Source organism: Oratosquilla oratoria, chromosome 34 (genome assembly GCF_046742065.1).
Source record: "Oratosquilla oratoria isolate Oo_2021 chromosome 34, ASM4674206v1, whole genome shotgun sequence".
NCBI lineage: Eukaryota > Metazoa > Arthropoda > Malacostraca > Stomatopoda > Squillidae > Oratosquilla > Oratosquilla oratoria.
This window is the reverse complement of record NC_134810.1, coordinates 13,202,924-13,215,423: the sequence shown is the minus strand read 5'-3', so window position 1 is coordinate 13,215,423 and position 12,500 is coordinate 13,202,924. Positions and strand designations below refer to the sequence as shown.

At 40.0% G+C, this 12,500-nt stretch overlaps 1 protein-coding gene across 1 annotated transcript in view; it reads right to left on the bottom strand.

Moving 5' to 3' along the window:
* The window catches only part of LOC143018056 (dipeptidase 1-like), a 1,041,568-nt gene that overhangs the window by 963,952 nt on the left and 65,116 nt on the right, over positions 1-12,500 (bottom strand). The window lies entirely within an intron of this gene.

Below are 12,500 nucleotides of genomic sequence, written 5' to 3'. Positions count from 1 at the left end.
TGATGATAGTTGTGAGAGTGATGATGATTGCGGTAGGAGTGACTGTGGTTGTGGTGATGTTGGTGTGTGATTGTGTTGGTGGTAGTGGTGATAGTGTTGGTTGCGGTGGTGAAGAAAATAATGGCGAGGGTGACCTTGATGGGGGTTAAGATTTTGATAATGATGATGGTTGTGCTGGGATGTTGTGGTATTTATGATGATGATTATGTTGATGAAGGATGTGAAATTAATAAGGTTGAGGGGTAAATATGTAATTACTGCCGTCGTGTAGTTGTAGTGGTTCCTGTGGTTGTGGTGTTATCTATGATTGTGTTTGTGGTTGTGTTGGTATTTCTTGTTGTGGTTGTAGTTGTAGTTCTTCTTGTCACTGTAATATTAGTTGAGATTGTGGCTGTGTTTGTGGTTGTAGCTGTGGTTGTGGATATGGTTGTAACTTATTGTGGTACTGATTATAGTTTGAGTTATATGTAGTTGTGGTTGTAGTTGAATCGTGAGTGTGGTTATAATTGCGGTTTGCGAATGCTGTTGTTTTATGTGGTTGTGGCTATGGCTGAGGTTATATATCTAGCTGTATTCGTGTTTGAGATTCTGATGGTTGTGTTTGTGGTTGTGGTATTAGCTGTGGCAGTGTTTTGGTTTTGTTTATGGCTGTGAATGTGGTTATGATTGCGTTAGTGGCGGTGTTTTGGTTTTGTTTGCGGCTGTGAATGTGGTTGTGATTGCGTTAGCAGATTTGGATTTGATTGCAGTTGTGCTTGCGGTTTTGGTGGTGGACTGCAATTGTTGTTGTTGTTGAGGCTACGGTTGTGGTTAGAATTGTGGCAGTTCTGGTTGTGATCGTGGTTGTGGTTGTGGCTGTGGTTACGTTTATAGTTGTGCTTATGATTACGATTGTGATTGCGCTTGTGAGCTAAGGATGTTGATGTATACATGGATATAGATGCAGATTAAGTTGTGGTTTATGGTTGTGGTTATGTTTGTGGTAGTTGGTCATGATATTGATAATGGGGACGATGGTGGTGGTGATAGTTGTGGTGGTGCTCGTGGTGGTTGCGGTGATGGTTGTCGTGGTGATAATGGCAATAGTGGTGCTACTTGGTGATGGCGGTGGATATACCGATGCCGGTGGTGGTGGTGGTGATGTAAAGTTGAGGAAAGGTGGAAATGACATTTCTGAAGTGGGAGTTTGTCGAGGTATGCTGACGGTCAGGTAGTCAACGTCAGGATAAGTGCGTATATATATATATATATATATATATATGTATATATATATATATATATATATATATATATATATATATATATTTATATATATACATATATATATACTTATATACATATATGTACATATATATATGTATATATATATATATATATATATATAATGTGTGTGTGTGTGTGTGTGTGTGTGTGTGTGTGTGTGTGTGTGTGTGTGTGTGTGTGTGTGTGTGTGTGTGTGTGTGTGTGTGTGTGTGTGTGTGTTTATGAGTGGAGGAGGTGGGGGCAAAATGTGTAACCAAAACCGGATAGGGAAGAAGATAGGAAATAAAAATTATTTAAAGTTTAAAATGAAGAACTCTAGATCCTGACACTCTTTACGTAAGATGCATTGGCATAAAAAGGGATATAGAAGCATGTATAAGGAGGATATCAAGATTCAGAAGATAGGTTTTATAAAGTATGAGAAACTATAAATAACAGAGGAAGAAATGCATAAGAAGAGAGGTGGAAAGAGAGAGAAAGAAATGCATAAGAAGAGAGGTGGGAAGAATAGAGAGGAAGAAAGACCGAAGCACAAGAAGAGAGCGAGGGGAGAGAAAGGGAGGACGAGAGAGATAACTGAAGAGAGGGAGGGAGAGAGAAGGAGGAGGGAGCGTGGGAGAGAGAAGGAGGAATTGAAGAAGTGTAGGCGGGCAGGAGTTGGAGGAGAGGTAAGGTAATGAAGGAGTAGGAGCGGAGCGGCCGGCTGGCAATGAGCGACGTTGGCGGGAAGCGAAGGTGAAGGAAGAGGTGGAGGACGGGGACAAATCGAGCGGTCAGAAGGAGACAAATAAAACAGGATAAAAAAGTATGACAAAGTATAAAAGAAGGTGAAGGAGTATGAAAAGAAGGGAGATGAAATATACAAAAAGGGGGAGAAGGAAGAAACATAACAATGTAGAATGGTGAAATACTGAAGAGAAAAATGGAGTATGAAAAGAAAAAGAAGAAATGGGGAAAAGGACGAAAAAGGGTATAAAATACGAAAAAGGAGAAGGGTAAAGTTGGAATAAAAAAAGAAGGATGAAATGTGAAAAACGAGAACAAGAGGAGATTGATGGAATGCGATGGAGACGAGGGCATTAGATACAATACAAAGTTGATCCTTGTATTCAATCTGGGTACTTGACTTCGGCGGTGGATGGAGGGTTGAGTAGGAAGGTAGAGGGGGGGGGGGAAGATGTTACCTCGTGATTAAAATCAACTGACGCCAGACAAAGAAGTATATTCAATGACCACTGTGGTCAACGGGGAAACACAGTGACGCACTTCTAAGATTTTTTCTGGCCATTGCCGCCATCTTTCACTGTCTCGGGAATTTCCTAAAGGAGGTAGTATCAACTACACCAATAAAATCCTATGCCTCAGCGACACTCATTGAGCATCTTATTCTGCCAAATAATAATGGCCTCTTGGGCCCTCCTCGCCTCTCCAATAAACTAAGAATGATAACTAAAACTAGATACATAACTAAATAAATAATTAAATAAGTAAATAAATGAAAATGTTTAAACGAAAGGAACGAATAAACAAAATCATAAATACATACGTGGACAGATAGAAACAATAATACAAATAAGTATACTAATAAAAGAATAAGCAATTGAATAAATAGGCAAATAATAAATAAGTAGATAAATAAACGAGTGAATAGATAAATTAATAGATAAACAAATAGATACATAAATAAGCAAGTAAACAAACAAATAGATGAATGAATGAATGAATGAATAAGCAAATAAACGAATATATGTTTAGTTAGATTAATGAATAAATAAATAAATAAATAGATAAATAGATAAATAAATAAATAAGTAGATAAGTGGTAAAATAAGAAATAAGGAAAGCAGAGCCTCCGGCAGAAGGCACTTGGACTTACGAGCAGAGACTGAAACCAAACAAGCCACAGCGACAAACAACTTAATCAAAAACAGGACAACGAAACCTGAACAAGCCGAAGAACGAAAGATGGTGAAACAAAAACGGAAGTGATAAATATAGTGAGGGATCGAAAATGAGAAAACGAAAAAAGTGGAAAGTGGGGAAGGAGAATAAGGTGGAGTTCCATGCGTGTGGGAATAGAGAAGCGCTGGTACAGAATGCAGAGATGGACAAAAGACTTGGTGGAGTAAGAAGGTGGAGAAGGTGGAGGAACGTGAGGAGGGAACGGATTCGGATGAGTGCGACCGAGAAGGTAGATTTCAGTCTATCGTAAAAAATGAAAATATAATAAAAGGACCAGTCACAGGATTGGTAGAAGGCCGGGTAGGAGGAGAAGAGGGTGGTGGAGAAGAAGGAGGAGAAGGAGGAGGAGGAGAAGGAGGAGGGGGAGGAGGGGGAGGAGGAGGAGGAGGGGGAGGAGGGGGAGGAGGAGGAGGAGGAGGAGGAGGAGAAGGGTCTAAGGATAAGGGAAAGGAAGAGGAGGAGGAGGGTCTAAGGATAAGGGAAAGGAAGAGAAGGAGAGAAGAAGGAAAAAATGAGGAGGAGGAAGAGGAGTGCGGCCACGTGGGCCTTGAGGAAGAGGAGGAGCAGTAGGAGCAAGAGGGCCCGGAGGAGGAGGAGGAGCAGGAGGAGGAGGAGGAGGAGGAGGAGGAGGAGGAAGAGGTGGCACAGGAGCAGGAACAGCAGAGGGGGAAGGAGAAGGTGAAAGACGGAGATGAGAAGGAGTAGAATGAGGAAGGGCAGGAAGGAGGAGGAGGAGGAGGAAAAGAAGGAGGGAAGATGTAGTTGGGGATGGAGGGCGAAAAGGAGAATTAGGAGAAAGAGGAGAAAGAAGAAAAGGAGAAGAAGGAAGAGAAGTAGGAGTAGAAGCAGAAAGAAGAGGAGTAGGAGATGGAAGAGGAGTATCAGGAGGGGCAGAAGGATGTGGAGTATGAGAAGGGGAAAGATGTGAGAGAGAAAGAAGAAAAGAAAGAAAAAAAGGAAAGAAGAGTAAGACGAGAAGGAGGAGAAGGGTGAAGGACGGAGGAGGAATCAAAGTAACGATGGGAAGACGAACGCTAAGAAAGAAGAAAAAGAAAAGGAAACAGACGTGGAGAATAAAGAATAAAGACCATGAGTGGAGTTAAAGCATGAAGTGGAGTGTAGAGGGAGGCGCAAGGGGAGGCGGAGGAGGAGGAAGAGGGAGAGGAGAAGGAGAAATTGGAGGAAGAGGCGGAGGAGGAGGCGGAGGAGGAAGTGGAGGAGGAGGCGGAGGAGGAAGTAGAGGAGGAGGCGGAGGAGGAAACGGAAGAAGAGGCAGAGGGGGAGGCAGAGGGAGAGGTGGAGGAGGAGGTTGAGGACGAGGCAGAGGAAGAGACGGAGGAGAAGACGGAGGAGGAGACGGAGGAAGAAGAGTAGGAGGTGAAGGAAGAGGAAGGAGGAAGAGAAAGATGAGGAGAAAAAGAGAAGGGAGTGGAAGAGGAAAGTGATGTAGAAGAGAATGCAACAGAGGAGGAGTAGCAAAAAACATGAGGAGGAGGAGAAAGACAGGGAGAAAGAGGAGGAGGGGGTGTAGAACCAGCATAAGTACCAACATGGGAAGGTAGAGGAGGAGGCCGGGGTAAGAAGGGGGAGGAGCAAGGAGAAGAAGAAGAAGAAGAGGAAGAGGAGGAGGACGAGGAGAGGAGGACGAGGAGAGGACGAGGAGAGGAGGAGGACGAGGAGAGGACGAGGAGAGGACGAGGAGAGGAGGAGGACGAGGAGAGGACGAGGAGAGGAGGAGGACAAGGAGAGGACGAGGAGAGGACGAGGAGGAGGAGGAGGAATGGGTGAAGAGGAAAAGAAGGTGCTGGGAAGTATGGAAGTGGAGGAGGACGAAGCGGAGGAGGGAGTGAGTAGGATTAGGAGGAGCAGGAAGAGGAAGACAGGAAGAGCAAGAGAAGGAGAGAGAAGTAAAAGGAAAGGGAGGCGGAGGAGGAGGAGGAATAGGAGGAGAAAGAGGAGGGGGAGGAGAAGGAGGAGGGGAAAGAGAAGGAGGAGGAGGAGGAGGAGGAGGAGGAGGAGGAGGAGGAGGAGGAGGAAGAGGAGGGAGAGGAGGAGGAGAATTGAAACTTAGAAGAGGAAAGAGAATTAGGAGGGAAAAAAGGAAGAAAAAGAAGACTAAGAACAGCATGAGAGGGAAGAATGATGAGGAGCAGGAGAGAGTTGGAGGAAGGACAGAAAGAGGATTAAGAGTAGTAAAGAAGTAGGAGTAGACGAAAATAACTTAGAAAAGGTGAAAGAAATCGAAGAGGAAGAGGAAAAGAGAGGGAGGAGGAAGAGGAGAAGAACTAAGAAATAAGGATTAGGATAAGGAGTAAGAAGATAAAAAAGAAAGAGGAGGAGTTAAAACAAGAAGAGGAGGAAGAGAGAGAAGAAGAGGAGTGAAGGAAGAGGAGGAAAAGGAGAACAGAAGTAAGGAAACGGAAGACGAGGACACGAAAGCTTCCTGCCGGGGGTCCAAGAAAACTTGGGGAACGAAGTGCAAATGTGTGTCAAAGAACACTTACTTTTCTTCAAGAAAAACAAAGGACCTTGGGCACGTGGAGTGAATTTCTGTTCCCGATATCTTGAGATTTCTCCCCAAAACGTGGAAGAATAGATAGAGGTGATGCCAAATAGGCTTTGCCAAAGTAATCTGTCGCATTATCTTCTGCCGAGTTCCCCTGATGAAGATATTTTGAATTTTTGGAAAATGGTAAATTCCCGTACAGATTAATACTTCTACAAATCACAATTTTAAGCTATATTGCCATTTATTAAATAAACTTGTTTGTTCTTCAGTGCAAATGTATATATGCTGTATACGTGTGTATATAGTTAAGTATGTATGCATTCATGTATGAATCCATATTTTGAATATTAATCTAGATATATCTATAGAGTCAAATATAACATAATGCATATGTATAAAGTACGTATTATCGTAGATACAAGAATATGAGCATATATGTGTCTGCATATGTATATGTAAATATATATAGGTATATATAAGTATGTATATGTATATATATATATATATATATATATATATATATATATATATATATATATATATATATATAGGTATATATAAGTATGTATATGTATATATATATCTATATAATATATATATATATATATATATATATATATATATATATATATATATACATACTTATATATACATATATATATTTACATATATACATACATATACATACATATACATATATATATATATACATATATATATACATATATATATATATATATATATATATATATATATATATATATATATATATATATATATATATATATATATATACATATATCCCATCTGGGGTATTGGTTGTATGTTATTGTGGCACAGTAGCATGCAGTTGATATTTTAGGGTCAATATAGGGCGCCTCCACGGACCAGAGCTACACATCATTTATTATTTAACTATACCTATGCATTTATTTATGTATTTTATTTGTTATTTACATTACTATAGTTTTTATTTATTATTTTATTATTAATATGATTTTTTTTTTTGCATCCGACCTAGATATGGATCAAAAGGTCTCCTGTCGGCATGCTCCGCCTTTGTAATCCTTTGTAAGCATTTTGTCTGTGATCGAGGAAGACTGTTCATAGAGAAATTATGACACTTTCGTTATACTGCGACTGTCTCTCCGTTATGCTGTCCCCCAACACCTTGTTACTGTCCTGTACAATTTCTCTGAATATTCATTTCCTTGTCTCGCCTTCACTGTGGTGGGAGAAAAAATGCTGCCACCAAGTCTTCCCACTTGAGTCGTACGAGGCGACAAAAAACGGGACGGGGGTAGGACTAGGAATCCTGCTACCTGTAGCCCCACAGGGGTCATTCCTAAAAAATGTAAATGCATAAGAGGGTCTAGGAGTTTTCCAACCAGTACCCTAAGATTTGGGTCTTTTAATGTACGTGTATGTGGTGCAGATGAGAGTTTAAAAGGAAAGAGATAGGCAGTATATTTGTGAGAAGAAAGATGGATGTGTTGGCATTCAGTGAAATTAAGTTGAAAGGGAGGGGCGAGTGTGAGTTTAGGAGTGTAGTTGGGAGGTTCTCAGGAGTGAAGAGAGGACGAGGGAGAGAAGGGGTGGCTATAGTAGTAAGTGAAGAGATAGGTAATCGTGTAGTGGAGTGGAAGGAGGTTTCTTCAAGGTTAATGTGGATGAAGGTAAAGCTGGGAAGGAAGATGTGGGTTTCTGTAGGCCTGATAGTGAGAAGAGCGTAAAGGAAAGGGAGGCTTTTTGGAAGGATTTAAATGAGTGTATAGAGGAATTAGGGAGAAATGTCAATGTGGTTTTTTTTGGGGAGACTTTAATACTAGGTTAGGAAATGAACGAATTGACGGAGTGATTGGGAAGAATGGAGTTCCAGGAAAAAATAGTAGTGGAAAGTTGATGGTGGAGATGTGTCTCGAAAGAGAGTTGATGATAGCAAATACAGTGTTTAGGAAGAAAGTCAAGCATAAAGTACACATGGGAGAGGGTGGTGGATGGAAGGGTGGCAGATAGAGCGTTAATAGACTATATAGTGATAATCAGGTGTATAGTAGGAAGTGTTAAAGATGTATATGTTCTAAGGGGAGAGAGTGGAGGAATATCAGATCATTTTTTGGTGGAAGATAAGTTGAGAGTGGAGAATAGGCGCAGAAGGGGGAGAAGGGCAGAAGGTAGGGAGGTACTTGGAGTGAACTGCTTAAGTGATAAAGATAAGGAGAAAGACTACAAGAATAAGCTGAGAGAGGCGTGGGAGGGGGTGAAGGATGGAATAGAACTAGGTGTGAAAAAGGAATGGGGATGATTTAGAAGGGAGTCACAAGGTGTGCAAATGATGGTGTGTGGAACAAGGAGGACGGGAGAAAATAGAAGGAAGGGTAGTGAGTGGTGGGATGAGGAAACAAAGAAGGGTGTAGAGGAGAAGAAGCAGGCTTTCATAGATTGGTTATAAATTAGAACAAGGGAATCATGAGAGGTACAAAGTAAAGAGAAGTAAAACATAAGATAAAGGAGGCAAATCGGGTGGGAAATGGGGTAAGAGTATGACAGAAAATTTTGAAAGTAATAAAAAACATTTGAAAGAAATTAAGAGAGGAAGAGGAGGCGAATTAAGTAGAAAAGAAAAGATAAAAGGTGCAGAAAAGAAAGATGATAATGGAAGAGAAGGCAGTGAGAGGGAGGTGGACAGAGTATTTTAAGGAGTTGCTAAGAAAATGACAGTGATGAGTGAGGAAAATGGAGGAGAAATAAGGAAAGATGAAGTGACAGCAGCTGTTAAGATAATGAAAGCAGGTAAGTCACCTGGGTTGGAGGGATGCCATGCAGAATGTCTGAAGAAAAAGGAGGTACAGTGATAATGGATTGGCTGGTGAGGTTATTTAATGTTTGTTTAAGAAAAGGTAGAGTTCCAGAAGACTGGAAGAGTGCCTGTATAGTTCCACTTTACAAGGGAAAGGGGGACAAGTGTGGGTGTAGTAGTTTCAGAGGGATCAGCTTATTAAGTGTAGTTGGAGAGGCTGATGGGAGGGTCTTGACTGAGTGGATTACGAGGTAAACAGAGGGAGTAATTGGTGAGGAACAGTGTGGGTTTAGGACAGGTAGGGGTGAAGATGTTTTGGGGGCTCTTATTTATCTGGAAAAGGCTTATGACAGGGTAAACAGGAAGGCACTGTGGGAGGTTTTGCAGATGTATGGGATAGGAGGAAAGCTGTTAAGAGCAGTCAAGAATTTTTATGAAAGTAGTAAAGCTTGTGTTGGGATTGGAAATGGAGAGAGTGAATGGTTGAGGTAAAGGTGGGACTTCGTCAGGGATGTGTTATGTCTCCTTGGCTGTTCAATTTATACATGGATGGGGTAGTGGGAGAGGTGAATGCAGGGGTAGTGGGTCAGGGATTGGAGATGGTTAAAAAAAAATGGAGAAAAGTGGTAGATAAGCCAGTTGTTTTTTGGTGACGACACTGAACTTGTAGCAGGATCAGAGGAGGGATTGAGGAAGTTAATGACAGAGTTTGGGAAGCTGTGCGAAAGAAGGAAGTTGAAGATAATTGTGGGTAAAAGTAAGGTGATGAGGTATACAAGGGGAGAAAGTAGCAGCAGGCTGCAAGTGAGTATGGGAGAGAGACTGGATGAAGTGGATAGTTTTAGATACTTGGGTGTGAATGTGACAGGAAATGAAAAAAATAGGGGTGGAGGTAGAATATAGATTGAGAGAAGCGAGTAAATTCCTTGGGGATCTAAAAAGTGTAATGAGAAATAGACATTTGAGAATGGATGCTAAGAGGAGATTGTATGAAGAGGTGATTGTGCCGACAGCACTGTACGGGGCAGAAACATGGAACATAAGAGAGAAAGAGAGAAGGAGTTCAACCATCTCCACTATGATAGTACGATCGATAAGTATACGAACGTGGGAAAATATTTGTACAACACTGAATGGGTCTCAGTGAACAGATATAAGTTTCTATCAACCACAATTCACTTATTCTAAGCCATCAACATCGAGAGAATCGAGGAGGCCAATATCTATCACTTGTTACGAGCTAGCGCAGGTTCGTGCTAGCGCAGGTTCTGAATGTTGGCCTCCTCGAGTCTCTCGATGTTGATGGCTTAGAATTAAAGTGAATTGTGGTTGATAAAAATGTATACCTGTTCACTGGGATGCATTCAGTGTTGTATATATATATATATATATATATATATATATATATATATATATATATATATATGTATATATATATATATATGTATATATATATATATATATATATATGAGAAAAATGTCTGAAATAATTTCTAAATATCTAAAATAATTTTTGGATATATACATACATACATACATACATATATATATATATATATATATATATATATATATATACATATGTGAATATATATATATATATACATATATATGTGCATGTATGTATATATATATATTATATATATATATATATATATATATATATATATAATATGTGTGTGTGTGTGTGTGTGTGTGTGTGTGTGTGTGTGTGTGTGTGTGTGTGTGTGTGTGTGTGTGTGTGTGTCTGTGTGTGTGTGTGTGTGCGTGTGTGTGTGTGTGTTCGATTCCTGAGAAGTGCAAGGCAATTGTTCATGTCTCACTTTCATGACTTTCCAGCCCCTCTCTGCAACAGTGGATATTAGGGATGTAATATACCGATTTCAGCGTTTGCACCTAACCAGTATAGTCAAGCCAATTAAATTGGTTTAGAATCCTTTCACAACCAAACTACTGTAGCTCACTCAAGATCGTACATGTACTTAGTGCTATTCTTATATCATTAACAAAACGAATCAAGTCACCGCCGTGAGGCACGGAGGCCGTATCGTCCCTTAAAAAAAAAAAAAAAAAAAAGGCCGGTTGTCTTACAATAGCCCCTCAATGCTGAATATTATTAATTTTCATCTCTTCCTTTCTCACTACGAATAATTTCTAGAATTTTTTTTCAGTTACATGACGTCGTGACGAAAAGGTCAAAGACATCTGCGATAATTTCCCACGTAATATGATGAGAAGTGCCAGATGATGTTGTTTAGCTCAGAGTAAATATCACATTCTAAAGGAGATAAACAGGAAATCCGAACATTAGAAAGAACGTGTGTTGCTATCGACTTCCCAGGGGATCCTATGATTTCCATGAATCCAGGAAGTGAAAGAAAAGAAAAAAAAAAAGAACGAATACCTTCCTCTATCAGGTCGACAGAAGTCATCCCATCCTTCCTCTCCGCTGGGATTATGATATCCAAAGGATTAATGTTTTATAAATCTGTGAATGTCAATTCTATTCAGCTGAGGGGTGAACTTACTCTCTAGATCTCGAATGATCAGCTCTTTACTCAAGTACTTAATATCAACTGTTTTTAAACAAACCACGTGTATGTAAAATATATAATCATATTACCCTGAAAGGATTACAGTTAATAAGCATTATGTACTGCATGTACTGATATATACATATATGCTTATACATATGGATATACATATACATATAATTATAAATTCATTTTGATAATGTTGTTCAGACATGTGGTATCCCGTAGGTCACCTCTCTCCAATATGTTCCATTTTTCACTACTATTCGTATACATTACTGTGCTCATTCAAGAATCTTTATGTCCATTTCAATATGCTTCCATTAGGTTCTACGTTTTCCAACTACCATGATAATCTTGAGTATCATTTGTGTGTGTGTGTGTGTGTGTGTGTGTGTGTGTGTGTGTGTGTGTGTGTGTGTGTGTGTGTGTGTGTGTGTGTGTGTGTGTGTGTGTATTCACCTCGGATCTGCTGCAGTCTCTGTCGAGACAGCCAGACACCACCCTACGGTAGTGAGCTCAGAGCTCATTATTTGCCGATGTGTGTGTGTGTGTGTGTGTGTGTGTGTGTGTGTGTGTGTGTGTGTGTGTGTGTGTGTGTGTGTGTGTGTGTGTGTGTGTGTGTGTGTAATAATATATAGAATAGTTACTCGATGTATCCTTATATTAGATTTCATTCTGCATATCCCTGGGTCTCTACGAGTAAATCTGAGTCAGCAGCTGTGGCAGTAACAAGCATTCGACAATACGTGCTTAGTTAAAGTGCTCACGACGATTCTTTTTTCCGACGATGATAATAGTGATGACGATGTGACGATAGTGACAATTACAATTTTGATGACTTTGAAAGGGATGATGGACTATGGCAATGATGATGACAATAATAATGATGACTGTGATGATGACTATGCACATGACGTTAACGATGATGATGACGTTGACGATGGCAATGATGACTACGACGACGATGCTGCAATGAAGATGACCAAGACGATGATGATGATAACGATGAAGTTGATAATGATATAACAATATTGACCAAATTAATCTGTTCACCATAGTGACACAACTACATTCAATATATTACTTTTATTTCTCGCAATATTCTATCAATAAGCTCAGAGAACAGCACCGTACTGCAAGGCTTAATAGAAAATTTTCAATAAACCCCTTTTTACTTAACCACAGAAAAATTCACTCATCTGAGCGGTACATGACCGAAGCAAAGAAACGAAAAGAAAAGAAAAACATACTAACAAATGTTGAACAAATCGGCTACGCACAAGTGAAAGGAGTGAGCGAAAATTAAAGAGAACAGGAACAGTGAGCCTTTAGCAGTAAAGAGAAACGTAAAGGAGGAGAGGAGAGGAAAAAAGAGCGTTAATGTAGACACAAAAGCACGTGCAAGTAAGCAGAATGGTCCTGATGTGAC